This window comes from Monodelphis domestica, chromosome 2 (genome assembly GCF_027887165.1).
Source record: "Monodelphis domestica isolate mMonDom1 chromosome 2, mMonDom1.pri, whole genome shotgun sequence".
Taxonomy (NCBI): domain Eukaryota; kingdom Metazoa; phylum Chordata; class Mammalia; order Didelphimorphia; family Didelphidae; genus Monodelphis; species Monodelphis domestica.
In genome coordinates this window covers 452,836,954-452,858,283 of record NC_077228.1, presented here as the reverse complement: position 1 = coordinate 452,858,283, position 21,330 = coordinate 452,836,954, and positions in this window count along the sequence as shown.

Genomic DNA, 21,330 nt, shown 5'->3' with positions numbered 1-21,330 from the left:
CATCTTATTTTCCTTCTGATTCTAAACTGTGGTCCTATGCAATGAAGAAAATTTCTACCCATTTCAATGTCACTACTATTTCATGCAACATATACCACTACCAGAACAATATTGGAGTTTAGAAGATGAGGTTTGGGCTCAGGTTATTCCAATCCTTTATCATGACATGAAGATGACCCTGAATCTTCTAAGGCTATATCTTTTTGAGTATAAATTCTGGAATATAGAAACAAGCTAAAAAGACTTCCAAAGACTACCCTGGAAACAGACTAAACCTACTATTCAAGAGCTAACATCCCTAAATCCAAGGAGGTTCATTACCTAGGCTGACTGTGAGGTAATAAGTTCTTTGACGACCTATAAAGCACATTCTACATTTTTAAAACCCACAAATTTAAAATAATGATAAAAACTGACACTTGATAACATGTTGGTGTTTACAAAGTTCTTTGTTCATCTATCATCCCATGTTGCTCCACCAACAGTTCTATTAGCTAGATAGGGTATTGTTAGCCCTATTTTTGTCAGCTATGTGGCAAAGTGAATAAGTACTGGATCTAGAATCAGAAAGATGAGTTCAAATCCATCCTTGGACATTTACTAGCTATGTGAATCTGGGCAAGTCACTTAATCCTGTCTGTCTCAGTTTCCGCATCTATAAAATGAACTGGAGAAGGAAATGGCAAACCACTCCAGTAACTTTGACAAGGAAAAACCCAAAAGGGGTCAGAGTCAGACATGACTAAAAACAGCTAAACAGAAGCAATCAGATGAAAAAATTGATAGGTTAAATGACATTCTCAAGATTATTTCCTCAGTCTTCAAATCCAGGCATCTTTCTACTCTGGCATAATGCCTTTCCTAAGAAATATAACATAGATGCTATTGAAAGAAACTTGGATTTGGAGTCAGAAGACCTGAGTTCCAATTCTGGCTTTGAAACTGATTACTTGTGTACCCTGGGGCAATGGTGCTCTGAGGCTTAGTTTCTTTATCTGTAAAAATAAGGAGGTTGGACTAGTTGGCTTCTTAGTTCTTTCTAACTCAAAACTCCTTAGTAGTGAAGAAAATTTCTGCCCATATCAAAGTCACTACTATTTTATACAGCATCTACCACTTAATATGGTGATTCTGTCCCTCATTATATTCATAATATCTAAAACTGGTCACTGCTATCTGGGAACAATGAAAAGAATCACATGGTAAGAAAATTCTAAAGTATCTCAGTTTATTTGTGTTTATATGTGTGTATGTGTATGGTGTGCATGTGTGCCCAGGCACCTTATAATGTTTATTATTGTTTTTTTGTGTCCAATCTTTTCAAGTACAATATAAATTGCTTGAAGGTAGTGGCCATTTCTAATATTGTCTGCATTCAAAATATCTTTGGCAGTATCCTACACAAAGATAGAGTATATCTCATTTTGAATAGGAAGATGCTGTTTGCCTGGAGAACTGGTAATCCACTCAAGATCTTAAACTAAACATAGAAAGGGGAAGAACTATGCATCTGGGCATAATACCTAAATTATATATCATAGAGAGCAATGGAAATTTTGGAGTATTCCCAAAAGAAAATATCTAAGGGTCATCTGTCTGTCAATGGATAGAGTATGAAAAATAAACAAAATAAACTTGGTATCAGTAAAAAGAAATACAAGGAACTAGCAAGTCCCAAAAGTAGAGAGAATAGCTGATAATATTTTATAATGTAATGGATCATTTTGTCTTTGAATTTGTGACAGATGAAATGGGCAAAAACAAGCATTGTTTGACTTATCCCAATGACACAAGGAGAAAAAGTTTCAGAATTCAGATGTAGTATGAACAGGTATCATAGTACCAGACTTTAAAAGAAAAGTCAGTTCAAAGCCATGTGAAAGTCTCATGGATTGAATTACAAAGGACCATGTTAAGAATTATTCCAGTGAAGAAGAAAAATGATAGGAGTCTAAAGAGACTAATATTGCTACATCATAAAAGAGGAAAGAAAGAAAGAAAGAAAGAAAGAAAGAAAGAAAGAAAGAAAGAAAGAAAGAAAGAAAGAAAGAAAGAAAGAAAGAAAGAAAGAAAGAAAGAAAGAAAGAAAGAAGGAAAGAAGGAAGGAAGGAAGGAAAGAAGGAAAGAAGGAAAGAAAGAAAGAAAGAAAGAAAGAAAGAAAGAAAGAAAGAAAGAAAGAAAGAAAGAAAGAAAGAAAGAAAGAAAGAAAGAAAGAAAGAAAGAAAGAAAGAAAGAAAGAAAGAAAGAAGGAAAGAAGGAAGGAAGGAAGGAAAGAAGGAAAGAAGGAAAGAAAGAAAGAAAGAAAGAAAGAAAGAAAGAAAGAAAGAAAGAAAGAAAGAAAGAAAGAAAGAAAGAAAGAAAGAAAGAAAGAAAGAAAGAAAGAAAGAAAGAAAGAAAGAAAAAGAAAGAAAGAAAGAAAGAAAGAAGCTAATTTTCATTCAAGGAATTACAGTATCTCGAACAATGAGGTTAATATAGTTTTAGGAAGGTTCAGAATACCAAGATCCAGTACGGGGAAAGGAGGCAATCTCCCTCCTCTGCCATTGAGGCATGGGGAGGGGAGGCTGGAGGACACTCAGTTTGGGACAGAGTCTCTAGTCAATACCCTGGTATTGGATATAGCAGGGGAGTCCTGCCATAAGGTCATGAGTTTCTTCGATGTCCAACCTTTGTCTTCTACCTTCCCTAGGTCAAAGCCTTGAGATTTAGGTGCAACTGCTGAGAAAATTAGTCACAGTGACTCATGCTTCTAAAGAAAAAACTAGAGGGCAGCTGGGTGACTCAGTGGATTGAGAGTCAGGCCCAGAGGTGGGAGGTCCTGGGTTCAAATATGGCCTCAGACACTTCCCAGCTGTGTGACCCTGGGCAAGTCACTTAACCTCCATTGCCTAGCCCTTACCACTCTTCTGCCTTGGAATCAATACATAGTATTGATTCCAAGATGGAAGGTAAGCGTTTAAAAAAAAATAAAGAGAAAACTAGCATAACTGGGAGACAGAGCACCATGGAAAAAACTTAGCCCAAGGAATAGTAAACAAAGGAAGTAATCTTTACTGAGGAGAGATACATAATGGATAGGTAGTTAGGGAGGAGAGGCACAGAAATGTCCAGTGGAATTCTGGATGTAGTTGGATGCCCAAAACAGGCAGAGCAGGGTGGGTTTTATCTGGGCCAAACAGGACCTTTCAGGCAGGAGGTAAAGGTGATAGAAATGCCTGGAGAACTCAAAGCTAGTTAATATTTGAACTCCCCACTGCAAAGGGGGACTACTCTACTACTTCAGGTCTTTACTCTGGCAGGGTATCAAGCTTCTTTGGAACATCTCCATTTAACCATATGGAGAAGCCATTGTATTCCTACATGGTCCTCTGTCTTGACCAGAACACATATTTCAATCAGTCAACAAGCATTTGTTGAGAGCCTGCTATGTAGGGGCAGGTAGGTGCCTCAAGAGCCAGGTCTGGAGACAGGAAGTCTTGGGGACAAATCTGGCCTCCTTGCTGTGTGGCAGTGGGCTCACTTAAGCCCAACTGCCTGGCCTTTTCCTCTTTTGTTCCTCAGAACTGATACTTTGTTTTGATTCTAAGACAGAAGATAAGGCTTTGAAGAAAAAAAGAGTTTATAATGTGGCAGGCACTATGCTAAGCCCAGGAATCTGGTTCTGAGAACACCATTTTATAAAGCAATTGACAAAATAGAGTATTCCAGATGCAAGCAACAAAGAGAGTGAAAAACTCAAAAAGATGCCACTTGGGGGAATCTCTTTTTTTTAACCCCTTACCTCCCATCTTAGAATCAATACTGTGGATTGTTTCCAAGGCAGATGAGTGATAAGGACTAGGCAATGGGGGTTAAGTGACTTGCCCAGGGTCACACAGCTAGGAACACTTGAGCATCTCTTGAAGAAGCCTGCTTTAAGTGGTAGAAGAAACCTATCTGCAGGTATTTGAGGATGGCCATGTGGAAGAAGTATGAGCTTTAATCTGATCAACCAGTACACAGTAGAAGGTAGAGAGACTCAATCACATGTTATCCCAATTTATGCCTGATCTTGGAATATTCCTGAGCTGTAAGAAATGATGAGCAGGATTATTTTTTTTAACATGGAAAGATCTACATGAACTTATCAGGAGTGAAACGAGCAGGACCAAGAGAATATTATATACAACAACAAAAATATTATTTGAAGAAGGACTTGTGGATGCCCACCTCTAGAGAGAGAACTGATAAATAAAAATAAGTAATACACACACACACACACACACACACACACACACACACACACATATATATATATATGTCAAGTGATGCCTTCTCTAATAGGGAGAAGGGAGGGAAAGGAGATCATTTCCTGAGGATTTTAATGTAACAAACAAAGAAACTTGAATTAAAAAAAAAGATTTCCTAACAATTACAAATATCCAAAGTGATGAAATAGACAGTTTGTATGATGGAGAGTTCTCCATCACTGGTCCTGTTGCCAACATTCAAATAGAATCCTATTCAAATAAAAGCTAAATCACTATTTGCCAGGAATGTTGGAGCTAAGTTTCATGGCTCAGGAAAGAAGCTGATTAGATAACCTCTGAGGTCTCACTCATTGATGCTTCATTGATTCTAAGACAACTGGGCAGGCATTCCATAAATAGTTAAGGGTGGTGATGATGGTTGATACTGCTGTCGGTAATAATAATGGGGATGATATAGGCTATGGGTGTAAATCAGAGATTAAAATGGACAGTCTACCTGCAAATGCCTCTGGGTTAGCCTTGCCTAAGTGTGAAGGATTGTTATAGAGTGCTGCAAAACAAACTGCAATGTTAGGTGAGGAAAAATTTCTGGCCCATGGTTCAGATCTCTGTAGCTATGGAATGTGAAATTATCTGGCCCATGTGATAAGGACAATAAACAAAACAATGAAATCAGTCAGAAGGTACTTCTGAGACTTTTGAAAACTTGGCTTTGAGGGGTTAGAAAAGCAGGGAAAGACAGCAAGGCTAGTTCCCACAGAGGCTGAGGTTTGTTTATCCTGCTTATCTGAAGTCAGAGCCAACAATGCTAATGGTTTTGAATAGATCCTAAATATTTCTTTCAGTAAAGACTGATTAGCCCATTTGTAGATAAAGCCTAGACTGCAATATGTTCTCCGGGGAGGCAGCCTGGCTTAGTTATGGAGGATTGGACTCATGTAAGGAAGACCTGAGTTCAAAGCCTGCCTCTGAGACATACTGACTGTTATCCCATAGGTAACCTCTTAGTATTCCAGACAATTCTTTAAGACTACGGATTGCAGAGCAGTTTTTCTATCTGCATTAGTAGAGGAAGCATCTCTCTAGAATCCTCTACATCTATGAAATCACAGGTCTGACCTGTTCAAAAGAAAACAACAAAGTAATAATAACTAGCATTTATATAGAGCCTATTATGTACCAGGCACTGGGATAAGGGCTTTTCCAAAATAGTATATCATTTGATGCTTCCAACAATTCAGGGAGGCAGGTTAACTATTATTATCTTCATTTGGTAGTTGAAGAAACTGAGGCACACAGAGGTTCAAAGATTTAGCCACGATCATGCAAATAGTAAATATATATGGTTGGATGTGAACCCAGTCTTCCTGATTCCAAGTCCAGCACTCTAATCACTGTACTACCAGCTGCCTCTATATATTGTTGTTCATCCTTCATTTTTTAAAAATCAAGGACATCTCGATTTCAGTGTAGATTTAAGTGAGGCAGAGATAAACAAAGTCATCAGCCTCACTCTTTTTTCCAGTCATCCAAGTCTGGTGGCAAGACAAAAGTCAGGGTGACTGGCATTCACCTGGGCTGCAGTCAATGACCTTAGCATCTCTGATGTCTAACCAGGCTCTCAGGGCTCATCTTTTTCCACTTCAGCCTCCTTCATGACCATTGGCAAGAATTGTTCTCATCCACCCATTCTGCCGGGGGGGGAGCGGGGGGGGGAAGTCTTTACTTATTTATGGCAGACATTTTCCTAGCCCACACTGGGTTTGAGGCTTGTTGGTCATGCTCAACCTGATTTAGACTGTCTGCTGATATGGTCTTGCTGGGGATACGACTACTGCGCACTCAGCTTTTTGGAGCCACAGGTTAGAGTTGGGTGAAAGGTGGACACCAAAAACGAATAGACATCCCTGAAAAGGGATTGGCAAGCCTTCATACCAGAAGAGCTAGTCTTCCCTCAGATTCCCATACACCACTGCCTTTACTTAAAAACATGCCTCTAGTTACCAAAAATACATACATTCTTAAATATCCAGGATCCTTCAAATGAGCGCATGCTGAGACAGAATGGAGTAGTGTAAAGACTGGTTTGCAGAGAGTTTCTTTTCAATTTGACTTATTAGCTATGTAACCTTGTGCAAATTATTTTCTCTCTCGAGTCCTTTTCCCCCTTCTGAAAAATGGGAATCATTATATTTGTTATACCTAACTCACAGAGCTCTTGTGAGGAAATTGAATGGTAAAGCTAAAACATAGTACAAATATAAACCAGTGTCATACAAGGAAATGGGGTGTGAGTAATTATGGTGAGGTGTGTTGAAGACAGAAAGGAAGATTTTTTTTTTAACTCCTGCAAGTCACAATTTCAGAATTCTAGAACTGAAAGGGATTTCAGAAGCCATATAGCCCAAATGTGTTCAGAAAGTTCATCTGTAAGTTGGTTGTCTAAAATTTGCTGTGATTTCCCCTTAATAATAAGGTATTTAATAAATGATGACTTCTAGATTCCAAACAGCTCACCTCTTAATTTCACCATAGCCAGAATCACCAATAAATTCCTTTGTCCATCTTTAAACACCTAGATGTCTCCATTACTACAAATGCTTTAAGATCCCATTGAAATTTTATTAATGGCTCTTAGAAAGTCATGATAACTATATGAAAATGAAAGGTAAAACTGCTTAGCTCAGAAATGGATAATAATGATTATAATAAACTATTCCCCAGTCCTACCCCCAACTTCCATCTTTAGCTAACATTACCCCTGAGTATATGTTTTTCTACAAATGGGGGTCATTTCTACTTCAGATATAGATATCTATAGAAGCTTATCTGTGTGTATGTCTGTGTGTGTGTATTAACACACTAAGGCAGCCTGGATAGAATATTAGACCTAACCTCTGAAGAACTGTGTTCAAGTCTTGGCTCAGACATTTATTATCTGTGATCATAGGCAAATTCTATAAACTCTCAGAGAATAAGCTTTCTTATCTGTAACATGGGAATAATACTTGTACTCCCTCTCAATGGGATTATTCTGAGGGAAGTGATTTAAAAATCTTTAAGTACTATATAAAATATATTGTTATAATTCTGATGTCACTAACACAGCTAGGATATAGGGTATAAAATCCATGGCAATTGTCCATCAAGATGACTGGGGAAGAACGTGATGCCTTTATATCCCAGGGTATGCTATTATACTATTTTTAATAGGCAAGAGATTTTGAATTCAGTAATAACAGGAATCTGGTTACAATCAGTCACTAATTTTCAGAAATGTTCCTTTGAGAAGATATAGAATACGAATGCAGACCCTTTGATCAATTCATAGAAAACAAGGGAACAAAATGTTAAATCTAAGTCTGCATAGAGACTAGGAAATAGTGGAAGTTGCAAATAGTGAAAATAAGAAAGAAAAGAAAATAGAGGGAAAGTGAAATTACCCTAATGAAATTGAAATGTGTTTACAGATTCAAAATTAGGGTATGGTCAAGTACTTTGAAGTGTCATATGAAAGAACTAGCCTGACCTTTGGCCTTTGCTCATCAGCCATCACTTCTGGATCTCTGACTCTGGCTTTAAGTATTTGACTTTTGACTTTTGACCTGGAATTTTGCTCAGGCTTCTTAACCTCTTGGGTCTCCTCAGTTTATTCTTAGATAGAATGGGTAATACGTTGATCTCACAGAAGGATGGCCGCATGATTGCCGCATCAAATGACTTTTTAGTCATTTCTAAACCTAATGGTACACTAATGAATTTGTGTTACAGGACACAAAATAAGATCCACCATTTTGATGGGTTTATACCAATGTATATAATGACCATTGGCCAACAGGACATGTTTTCAATTCTTGAAACACAGTACTATGAAAGAATGATTACTACAAATTGCATTCACCTAGACTCCTCAGGAAAAAAAATTATCATTTTCCTTCATAGATACAATTCTGCTCTGTTAGTATTATATTAAGGAGATACCTTGTAAAAATTCACTTATTGTAAACTTAGTAACTGCAAATGAAACCCACACTGAAACATACATATATGAATAAAATTATATTCCATTAATCCAGAAACTCTGATTATTAACAGTTTGAAAGAGGATCATTTGTGGTATTGATGCAAAGGGTCAAAATGGAGATTCCTAGACTTTTAGCTACAAAGTTGGACCAGTTAGGGTTGATAGTGTGTGTGTGTGTGTGTGTGTGTGTGTGTGTGTGTGTGTGTGTGTGTGTGTGTACTGAGTATATGAAATTAATTCAGAGTAAGGACTGATTTTGAGCAAGAGCCAAGCTATTTCCTTCATTTTGAAGAGCTTTATGGAAGACCCTAGGGCACTGCTTGTGCACTGAAGCAATGACCTTTTTCAAGGTGGCTTAACATGGCTTTACCTTTATTGATTTTTAAGTGGATGACAAGAGATTAGCAAAGCTGGTGTGGCCAGTCAAGTTTATTAAATTCTAATTTCTTGATGACACTTGACTTCTCTGAAATGTCAAGCATTTAATGGTTTGGGATTTGGATTGAGGAACAAAGAAAAAGAGAGGATGATGGGAGAGGTGGCAAAAGGAGTGGCTAGAAGGAATGGGTGCCATGATACCAAAGTCTTGTCCTCTCACGTGTGCCTCTGATATTCTGTGCTATATTGGGTAATGACTCATCCCATATCTCTGCTTTACCTTTCCTTTTCACAAAATGCCTTCTTCCCAAAAGAGATTTAGAAGCATTAACTGGATGCCACTTACACAACTCTAAGCTTTTGGATTAGAGTGAGATCTAAATATCCCTTTGGTAAATCTTGGATTTAGATATTCCAGGGGTGAAATTATAACCCTCATCATATAAAGTGGTTTCAGGAAACGACATGATAAAGCAGTAAGAGCACTCTACTCAAAATATCTAAGCTCTAATATGAGATCTTACTATGTGATTTCCCTGCTCAAAGACCTTTAATGGCTCACATTGTGTTGCCTATAAAATCAAATACATACTCTTTAGTTTAGCATATAAGATCCTTTGCAATCTGGCAACCACATAATTTTTCAGAAAATGAATTTCATACTATTCTCTTGCTTTCTTAAGCCCTTTCCTTCTGTCTTAGAATCAGTATTAGGTATCAGCTCCAAGGCTGAGTGGTAAAGGCTATGCAATTGGGGTTAAATGACTTACCCAGGATCCCATAGCTAGAAAGTGTCTGAGGCTAGATTTGAACCAAAGACCTCCCATCTCCAGGCTTGGATCTCCATCCACCAAGTCACTAGCTGCCCCCATCCTATTCCCTTTGATAAAGTTCATACTCCAGCTAAACTAGTCTACTAGTTCTACCCCAACTTGAATCTCCATCTCAATTCATTTGCACAATGGGGTCTGGAATGCACTCCTCCTCATTTCTGCCTTTCAGAATCCCAGTCTTCCATCTAGGCTTAGCTCTGGTGCCACTAGCTCCAGGGAGCCTCCCTTGATTCTTCCCGTTAGCAGTGTTCTCCCTTTCCATTAAGATTCCTTTGAAATTTTATTAATGGCTTTCAGAGAATAATAATGATGACTATATGAGAATGGAAAGTAAAACTACTCAGTGATGAAACAAATACTAATGATTGTAATAAAATATTACCCAGTCCTACCTCCAGTTTCTATCTTTGGCTGACATTACCTTTTTCTGAGTATAACTTGGTTTTTTGCCTTGATTAGTTGTATAAATACTGAATCCTCCCACCAAAATATAAATTCCTTTAGGGCAGAGCCTTGAACTGTGAGATGCTGAGGAAATGCATGGTGTATGGGAGCCATGGCTTCTAGCCCTGGCTGGCATGTATCACTTCACCCAGTGTCTGGTACTTTCTCACCAACAGTGGAGAAACACTGTGGAAGGTACAGAATATCTGGATGTGATGTACTTTGAGCAAAGTCCTACCTACAGGAGGACAGGATCCCTATATTAGCCACCCACATCACACTTTCAAGGGGCAGGTTCCTCTGCTCCAACAGGAAGCGTGTATAGAGCAAAGGTCCTGTCCTTATTTACACCTGGGGCACTACATCCCAGGATTAAGGACACTTTGGGGTCAAGAGAACCATTTAAAACATCTGTGCCTGCTTAGGTCCATCTTGAGACAGCCACATTCTTTCTATCTTCTTGCATCCTTAAATAAAGCCTCTGTAAGCAAACCAACCAAAACAATTCCATTTGTCAGATGCAGGAATCTTTTGAACTGAATAGCTCATACTGAGACAACACAGTATGCACTTAGTAAACATGAGTTGAAGGGAGTTCCTGAATTTCAACCCTATCATTAAACTTGCTGAAAAACCCTGATCATACAGGTTATAAATCTATTGTCAAATATAGCTGCTGAATTAGTTGGTTTTGCTAGACTTTTTTTTAATGTTACTAGGAAGGCTTTGATGGGATGAAGCAATGTTGGGAAAGGACAGTGATATAAAAATAAAACGCATCAGTAAAACTTCATTTTACTGATGAGGAGAGATTTGGATCTTTCATCCCCAGGTCACTTGATGTAGACAGTATATAATCAGAGAGATCATGATTTGTTCAAACTCTATAAAGGGATAACAGAATATAAAACACTTTAACTCATTAACACCTCAGCATCTTTGTTTATAACCTGTAACTATGATAAACTAAACTGAGGGGATAGAGGTTTGGGGCTGTGGTACCAAATTCCATCCCACCATCACCCTTATCAAAGAAAAAAAAGATTATTTTTAGAAATATATTTACAACAAAGACCTCTTTTGATTTCTTGCACAGCTTTAAAGAGCAAGAGCCATTAGAGAGAGTTCCCATTGAAGAAGACCAAGGAGTAAGAAGTCTGACTCTTGGATGGCAAGACAAGGGCAGTGTTATCTTTTCTTTTCCTTTTCTTTTTGCTGCAGTGGAATTATGTAAAAGTCTGCCTTTCTAAGCCCTCCAAACACACTATTCTCTCTGATCATGTTTAGAAGAGACTTTGTAATGGCATTGAATTAGGTAACAGTGGGGATAAGAGAAGTATTAAGAGATTATTCATTTTCAGGGCAGGATGCTGATGCATAGAAAGCTAAAGGAGGGAGCAGGGGACCATCAATTTCCCAGACATGAACTCTTTACTTGCTATCTCCTTCCCAGGTGTTGCACTAAAATATTTTGACTGACTTGAAATACCATTTAAGGGCCAAAGTACTCCAGGCAATGTGACTTTTCATCATTGTTGAAAGAGAAAAATGTTAAACCATGTAAAGAGAGAAGAGCTGAACATCCAAGGGAGATCAGAGGCTCTTGCTTTTCTTTCTTTTTTTTTTAAGAGGGCTTTTTTTTTTATCTCATAAAGTATGCAAGAATTTTCCCATGGTCTCCTCCTGGCCAGGTTCAAACAACATGCTTTGCACATAAGCAGCTGATGCTGGAATGTGGCGTCCCCATGACAACTATTAACCCCCAGTGAACACAGCCAACCTCTTTCCATTGTGTGAAGCTTGACTGAAAGATGCTTTGTGGAATGATGTAATGTGATGTATGCAAACTAAGCAAAGGCCTGAAATGGCCCTTGAACACCCATTCACTGACTTTGAGAGAGGGTCTGGTTGACATGAGCAGAGAGTGCTTAGCCCTGGAAGGAACAGGTCATTTTCAGAATTTCATAGGACTAGAAGCTCCAGTGGACTCATAGGGACTTTTCTGAATAGAAGTCTCAAGTAGCCATCCTCTCTCCAGCTCCTAACTCAGTGCCTTGCACATAGTAGGTCCTGAAGAAATGACTTTGTTCAATTGATTGAGATTTCCAACATGTAGTAAGAGCTGCAAACCTGTATCTCAAAAGGGAAATCAGGGGTGAAGAGATAGATTTAGAAGTCATCTGTCTAGAGGTAGTAGTTGAAGTTGTAGGAATTAATAAGACTGCCAAAAGAGTATGGAAAAGGGTGACGAGGACAGACCTTTGAGGAACCTTTAACAGTCACAAAAAGGATGATTTCAGTCATTGAGACTGTGAGTTTGGCACTCAGAACCATAGATTTTGATTTAGAAGTTATTAAATCTTTAGTCAACCTGCAAAGGAAATAGAGAAGGATGGATTAGACAGGTAAAAGGAAAACCATGAAAGTACATGGTCTCTGAAACTGAGGGAGGAGATAATGCTCAGGAGGAGGTGATGACCAATATTGTTGAAAGCTACAAAGAAGACAAGGGGTATAAGAAAAGGAGGAGGGGGGAAAGCCATTTAATTTGGCAATTATGAGATTGTTGATAGCCTTGGAGAGAGCAATTTCAGTCAATTAGTGCAGAGACAAATCTCATTAAAATGGTTAAAGAAGAGCCAGGTAGGTAGCTCAGAGGTTTGAAAGCCAGACTCAGAGATGGGAGGTTTGGGGTTCAAATATGACCTTAGACATGTCTTAGCTATCTGATCCTGGAAAGTCAATCCCAGCTGCATAGCCCCTACCACTTTTCTGCTGAGGAATTGATATTTAGTATTGATTCTAAGGCAGAAGGAAAGGTTGTGTTTTTTTTTTTTTAAGTGGGGTGGTTGAAGAAAGACACGCTGGGTTGTCAAATATAGGTATCAGATGGAGACAATTTATATTCAAGAAATTTAGCAGAACTGAGGATGGTTACTGGTTGAGCTAGAATCATCACCAAGAAAACTTTTTTAATTTTGTTTTGAGGATTGAGGGTCACCTGAACCTGTTTGGAGATAAATAGGAAGTAGTCACTTGATGAAGAAGTGACTGAAGAATCACTGGAGGGGATGACTATTAGAGAAAGATCCCAGAAAAGACAGAAAAGAATGGTATCAAGAATACAGAAAGCAAATGGTAGAACATCAGTTCTACTTGTACTCTTTTCAGCAAGTTAACAGACATTTATTAAGTACCTTTTGGCTCTCTCCAGTCTAGCCCCCACTCAGTAGTCAAACAGATCTTTCTAGAGAATAAGTCTAACTGGCCCCCCATTCAGTAAATTTCAATGGCTCCCTATCATCATTTCATCCTCTGTTTGGCATTCAAGACTTTTCATAATCCTGGCTCCAGCTATTTTTCCAACCTTACTTTCTCTAACATATACTCTGATATCCAGACCCACTAACTTTGTTCTTCTTTACACAAGATGCTCCATCATCCAATTCTCAAACACATTTAAGCCTTTCCCTATATTCATTGCCATAATCATCATCTACACCTAGAGTGATATAATTCTAAAAACAATTCTAAAATTCAAAAACACAAATAAGTAGGATTAAAAAAAAAAACCTTACCTTCTGTCTGAGAACCAATACTATGTATTGAATACAAGGCAGAAGAGTGGTAAGGGCTAGGCAATGGGGGTTAAGTGACTTGCCCAGGGTCACACAGCTAGGACGTGTCTGAGGTCAGATTTGACCACTAGGACCTCCCGTCTCTAATCCTGGCTCTCAATCCACTGAGTTACCCAGCTACCCCCCATATGTAGGATTTTTTAAATTTCACTGGAAAGTATTATGGACAACAGTGTAATCATCTCTTAAACAAAGGGAAGTCAATCATCTTCTATTATCACCATATCAAGAATATGTATAGAACAGTGAATTCACTCAATTATTTTTCTAAAGCAACTGCTTAAAAAATATTACATCAATGCAATTAGCCCTTCCCACTCTTCTGCCTTGAAACCAATAGATAGTATTGATTGTAAGATGGAAGGTAAGGGTTTAAAAAAATAAAAATAAAAAAATAAAGAGGAAGTCATTAAAATGTCTATGTGGAAACATCAATTTAGATACATATGGCTCTTTTAATTAAAGCCAGATTCTCCATATTTTCTTCAGGTAACTCCATCCTGCCGACCAAAGGCAGGCACTTGGGAAGAGCTGTCAAGATTGAAATTCCCTTTGTGATTACTTTGAAAAAATGGAGAGAGAAATAAGATGGCTTCTTAAAAGACCTATGGGGCAAGACATGCCAAGTTTGCCAGCACTAAAGCTCAGAAATTGATAATGGAAGTAGTAAAGGAAAAGGGGGAAGAAAGGCTAGTACCCAGCGGGAGGGTTCAGTAGTTCAGAGCTTTTGGAATCATACAGTTTTCCCTACATGAGCTGCTTTTATCAGAATGTGTGACTACTCAGTTTCAGGTAAAGATTCCATGAGCTTGCTGCTCCCGAACAGAGATGCACTAGTAAATGTGAGCAAGATGCTAGTAGTATAATATTCATATTGACTGTGTAACAGCTATACATGTGATATTACTCTTGTTTCAAATGTGTTATAACCATAGAGGCAATCTGATGAAATAAGAGAAAGAACAGCCTTGCCCCGCTTGTTTTGAGAAAGTAATTTTTAAAAAAGACAGAGAGAGAGAGAGAGAGAGAGAGAGAGAGAGAGAGAGAGAGAGAGAGAGAGAGAGAGAGAAAGTAATCACTTGGAAGAATAATACCAATTCCTTCCTTTTTAAAAACATAGGATAATGTATAACATATAATCTACTGCACATGTTTAATCTACATCAAATTACTTTCTATTCTCAAAGAAGGGGAAGGAAGGAGAGAATTTGGAACTCAAAATTTTAAAAATGAATGCTAAAAATTCTTGTTTATGTCATTGAGAAAAGAAATTAAATAAACAAAAGAGAAAAATATTTTAGAATAGCATAAAGTTATGATTTTATCACAGAGCAACATGGCCCCTTACAGGACTCTGACATCCTAAAGGCTTCATTTCTGTTTTTCCTTCTGGATGCCTGGAACATTGGGGGAGGGTACAAAGAGGGCAGTAGTACTGATGCAGGACTGAGGTCACAGAAGTTTAATGTGTAAGACAGTGTGGGAGACCTGGAACTATGGCAAGTGGAAAGGGAGAGGATGGGGTAAGGAGGGAGGTTTCTCTTCCCATCCATTCCCCAGGAGGAGGGAAGCCTACTGCTTCACTAATAGTGGAAGCAAATGGGGAGGGAGGGTGAAAGGGGCCAGATCTTAGTTTGGACAGTAAAGCTAACAAACTGAAAAATTAATATCATGGAGATGAAACAAAATCCTGCAGTCAGCATCATACTGACCTTTTTTTTATCATACATCTTCAACCATGAGAAATACCCAAAGCTTCTTCAGTGCTCTGAAATTGAGGTGTAAACAAAGTGATCTAAAACCATTGGGGACACCAAATATAGACAGTTTTTTCAAAGAGTTTGACTGGAAATTTGAGGGTAAACATGAGAGGACACCTAGTAGAGATGATGGGTTTAGTGAGAATTTTTTTTCAAGATGGAGAAGATTTGGACATATTTTTAGACAGTAAGAAAGAATCTAGTAGGTAAAAATTATGGCTTAAAAGAGAAGATATGCAGCTATAAATTTAAAATTGAAGAATAACTTGTGAATGTTCACCTGCAGAAAATAAACTGAAAAATGGAAACATGAAAGACATAATCTATATATACATATGTTTGCTAGATGATGTCTTCTATGATGTGGGGAGGGGAGAAAGGGGCTGAGATACCTGGAAATAAGTTCTATTAATTAACAAAAAGATAGAAGGCATGCTAAATGCTGAAGAAGATGGGAGAAAAAAGGCACACAGGGATTTGCCTTAATCAGAGACTGAAGTAAAAAAAGAAATGGTGAGGAAAAATGAGAAGATGAAGATGAATTGTGCTCTTCATTCACTATTGAAAAGAGTACTCACATAAGATCCATTTAAAAAATAAACAACTATTTCATAGTGATGATGAAGATCAAATGTGATAATGCATGTATAGCACTTTGCAACCCCTAAAACACTTCATAAATGTAACCTAGCATTAATATTTTTAAATCCTTACCTTCCATCTTAGAAACAATATTACATATTGATTCCAAGGCAGAAAAGTGTATGTACTAGACAATGAGGATTTAGTGACTTGCCCAGGGTCATATAGCTAGGAAGTGTCTGGGGCTACATTTGAACCCAGGACCTCTCATCTCTAGGCCTGGCTCTCAATCCACTGAGCCATCTAGCTGCCCCAACTTATCATTATTATAATGATGTTGTGCCTAACAACTATTTCAAAGGCTCTATTTTTTTAAAAAGCATCATATATAGCATGGACTATGTTGTATATTTAATATATATTTATTATATTTTGTCAGTTTTGTCAATGAGCACTCATTAAGTGATTATTATGTGCCAGATCCTATAAGAAGCACTGGGGATACAGAGAAATACAAAACATAGCCTCTATCCTTAAGGAACTCATATTCTAATGGGGAGACAACATGAAAACGCCAATGTACAAACCAGCTATGTACAGTATAAATAGGAAATAATCCACTGGGGGGAGGCACTAGCATTAAAGATATTGGAGAAAGGCTTCCATGTTCTGGTGGGATTTTATCTAAGATCTGAAAGAATCCCAGGAAGCCAGAAGATGATGATTAAGAGAGAACATTTCCAAGCTAGGGACAGAGTTGAAAGATGGTTGAAGGAACAGCAAGGAACAGTGTCACTGGATTGTAGAATGTTCTACAATCAACTAAGTGAGGGAAAAGGTGTAAAAAGACTGGAAAGATCAGAAGGGGGTCTATTATGAAGGACTTTAAAAGATAAACAGAAGATTTTATATTTGATTCTGGAAATATTAGGGAGCCATTGGAATTTACCAAATGGGGGATAACAAGCAATTTGGGAAGATCAGTTTGACAGCCAATTGGAAGCTGTACAGGTGTAAAGAAATACTTGAAGAACGATGACCAACCAGAAGGTTAATGCAACAATCCAAGCAAGAATTGATGAGGACCTCCAATAGGACAGCAACTTTATCAAAAGAGAGAAGGGAGCATATGCTAAAGATGTCTCAAAGGTAGAAACTCCAATACTTGGCAACAGAAGTGTAGTGTGGAGAGTGAGTGAAAGTTAGGCATCAAGGACAACATCCTGGTTGGATGTGTGACAGAGAAGATGTGGTGGGTGCTCTTGATAGTAATAAGCAATCTAGGAGCAGGAGAAAGTTTAAAGGCAGGGAATGGCAGGGGGGAAGAATTAATTCAGTTTTGTACATTTTGAGTTTAAGATGTATTCTGGTCATCTAGTTCAAGATGTTCATTAGACATTAAGGAGGTTAGGAGAGAATTTTGGACTGGATAAAGAGATCTGGGAATCATTACTATAGAGATGCTTGTTAAATCCATGAGGGCTGATGAGATGATCAAAATAGCATAAAGGAAAAGAAAAGTGCCCAGGAAAGAGCCTTGGGAAAAATCCATGCTCAGTAGGTACAACCTGAATGAAGATAGATAGGAGAACCAGGAGAGATCAGTGTCATGAAAACCTCAAGAAAAGAGAATGTCAAGAAGAAGATGATCAAGAGTGTCAAAGGCTGCAAAGAGATCAAGAAGGATGAGGACTGAGAAAAAGCCATTGGATTTGGCAACTAAGAGATCACTGGGAACTGAAGAAAATTAAACAGAATTATCAAGTAGATCAGTTAGTTCTAACAACAGACCCTATTCAAAAAAAAAAAAAAGCTATAATTGAGTTGTGTCAAGTTTGCTACCTGACCTAACATTCAGCTTTCTTTCCCAGAAAAAAAAATTACTGAAATATAAAAAGGGATCCTTGAGATTTTTTTCTGGAACAGAATGAAATAATCCCTCTAATCTTCAATCTTCTTAGGGCATAAGAGCCCAATTACCAGAATATGATGGGCACGATAATACCAGACTACCTATATCTACCAGTAACTATGCTGATTAACAATGCTTGGATCTTGGAGGCAGCTAGATGGCTCAGTGAACTTAGAGCCCAGCCTAGAGAAGGGAGATCCTGAGTTCAAATCTGAACTCAGACACTTCCTAACTGTGGGACCCTGGGCAAGTCACTTAACCCCCATTGTCTAGCCCTTACTGCTTTTCTGCTTTAGAATCAGAACAAAGTATTAAGGTAAGAGTTTTTAAAAAAATACATTGTGGCAACAGGAAACTAGCCTTTTTTATCTTTGTACCATTCCCAGGGCTTAGTATTGAGAATTTCCCATAGTAAGTGTTTAGTAAATAGTTAGAGTTTATTAGTGAATGAATGGGCTTCCCATTTGAGCAGTGTGTTATCTCTGAAGAGGAAAATTAAGATTTCAGATCATAGTCATCAACCACAATACAGAACAAGGTTAGGGTTACTTACCAAGATCAAGGCTGGTTTTCAAAAAAGACAACCCTATGGGAGAATGCCAGCCTGTTTTTAGAACAAATATTTCATGAGATGAGCTGTCAGGATCATAAAAGCACAGCATAATGACTGGATCATTAATATTGCAACTTTGCCAGCAAACTTATCCAAGATTACTCCCCTGCTTCAGGATAAATGGTAATTACTGGCAACACTGGTAATAAGTTTTCTCAGTTTTCCATGAATGCTTGCCAGGGCCCATTTAACTAAATCAAGTCAAATCAAAAAACATTCATTACAACTTCCTATGAACCAGGCACCGGACTAAGTGGTAAGGATGCAAAGAAAGACAAAAAAATTCCTGTTTATCCAACAATGGCAAACTACCAGAATTGGTGAACCTTCCTACTAGTGATGATCCATATGTTTTATATTGACTGCATTATTATATTGGCAATATTGTTATATTGACTAACATACCAGCCTCATATCAAAGCCCATTCCTGCCATTTGCCTAGAAAAAAAAAATGTCAAAGAGCAGAGAGTTGGAAATGGACGAGTCAAAGAATGGCAAACCTCTTGTTTTTGTTGGAATGAATTTTAATCAAATCCCCAATATTGAGATTTTTACATGTATTCTTCCAGATCTCTCTTCTCTTGACAATTATCAGCCCCTCTTTATTATAGAACTCATAATACTTGGCTGCTCTCCCTCCTTCTACATCAGGAGTTCTTAGCCTAGGATAAGGGAGCTTCCTTTTTTTAGTTTTGATAACTGTATTTCAAATTATAGTTGTACTCTATATTCTGTACAGTTATATGTATTTTATCTAATGCATTTAAAATCATTCTAACAAGGGAATGGATTCTTAAGCTTTACTAGACTGCCAAAGGGGTCTACACTGGTTTAAAAAATTCTGTTCTAGATCTTTTTTTATGATTGTCTTCCTAAAAAATTTTTGCCTCATCATCAACAAGACCACATAATATGTCAGAAAGAGCCTTTGGCTGAGGACAAAGATCCATGAATTCTAGCATCAGTTCTGTTACTAATTGTGATATGAAACTAAATACACCACAAAACCTCTTTTGCCTTCAAGAGCATCTTCATCTTCAGCATAGAGTTGGGACCAGCTCTGACAATGAAAGAGTTTCAATCACTAAACCTGAAAAAATAAAACTATTATCAACTTTGCCCTCTTTTAGTCTGTCCTGCCCTCAGTCTTCCTGACATTCACACTAGCAAAGTCTTTTATGTTACTGAAATTGAGAGAGCTAGAAAATATACTCTCACTGAAGAAACTAACTCTGTTACGGAAAAAGAAAACGGATTTTTTTAAGGGAGTAGCTAGGTAGCTCTGTGAATTAAGAGTCAGGCCTGGAGATGAGAGGTCCTGGGTTCAAATCTAGTATCAGACAATTCCTAGATTGGGGACCCTGGGTAAGTCACTTAACCCCCATTGCCTAGCCTTTACTGCTTTTTTCTAACTTGGAACCAATTCACATTATTGATTTCAAGATGGGTCTGAAAGAAAAAGGACCTCAGGTACTGCCTCACTGTGTGATGCTGGGCAAGTCACTTAACCTTCAGTACCTAGACCTTACCATTCTTCTGCCTTGGAATAAATATAATAAATAGCTTTCATTCTAAGATGGAAGGTAAGAGTTTAAAAAAAAACTTTTTCAATAAGAAAATTCAATGGAAAATTTCAAAGGCTTTTGAAGTCATGATGAAGTCTTGCCTGTTTTGATTCTTGCTTGTTTAGAGTGTTCTGGACAATTTAGGAAATCACATGAATAAAAGAGCCTCTTTCTAAGGTTTGACTTTTATTAAATTATGCCAAGAAACTGGCTTTATATTGCAGATTTTTTCATTTCCACACGAATAAGCTGAAAATAATTAAACCGTAAGGTGGGAGGTAGGGAAAAACAATGAGGGAGGAACGTCAGAAAGTATAATGATTGAAGAAACTCTTTCCCTCTGACCACTAGTATATCAAAAAGAGAGCTGGGTTGAGGGTATGAGTGCCTGGATTCAGAATCTGCACTTCCACTTACTGTCTGTGGGACCTTAGGCAAGTAATTTCATTCTATGAACCTCGGCTTCTTTATGAAATGAAGGGGCTGAATAGAGAGAGCTCCTTAGTTTCTTTCCAGCTCTAAATCCATGACTTTTAGAGGTGCCTTAGTAGTACAGTGGCTAGAATGATAGTCTAGGAATCAGGAAAGACTCAGGTCAAATCTTCACATATTTATCAGCTGTGTGGCCCTAGATAAGTCACTGTATCTCTCTAAGATTCAGTTTCCTAGTCTGCAAAATAGCAGTTATGACTACTAAATTACTCTCAAACCTTTTCCTTAAGCCCCTTCTCTTAGGCAATTCTAACATTCATCAAACTGAATATACAAATCCATGAACAAAGGGGATATTAAATAGATAGATATATACACCCAAAGAGATGAGGAGACAGTGTCCTTAACTGAATTAGATGTTACTATTGTGCTTGGCACCTAGATTAAGAATTGCTGACCAATGGATCAATTGATTTCTTTTTATTTAATGGGCCAAAAGAAGCAATTTTGGGAACATCAAATGATAGCAATTGTATGAGAAAATCATTAATTGGTAAAGGGAAGGAAATAAAAATGATAAAAGGGAAAGAGAATGGAAGAAACCCCAAATTAGAAAGACAGGCAAGTGAAAAGAGAATGTCCAAGCAAGCTATTGTGGGAGTAATTTTTTTTTCAAAATTCTCATTAATTCTTTTCAAGGAAAGTCCCTTAAAACCAAACATGTAAATTTATAACTAACCTATTAGTCACAGTTTCAGTAGTGGAGACAAGGGAAAAAATACTCAGTTGGAAGAAAGAAAATTATGTTGTTGGTTTTTTTTTTTGGGGGGGGGGTTGTTTTTCAACAGAACACAGCAAATCAGAACACAGCCATTATTTTCCCTCCTCAAGCTAAAAA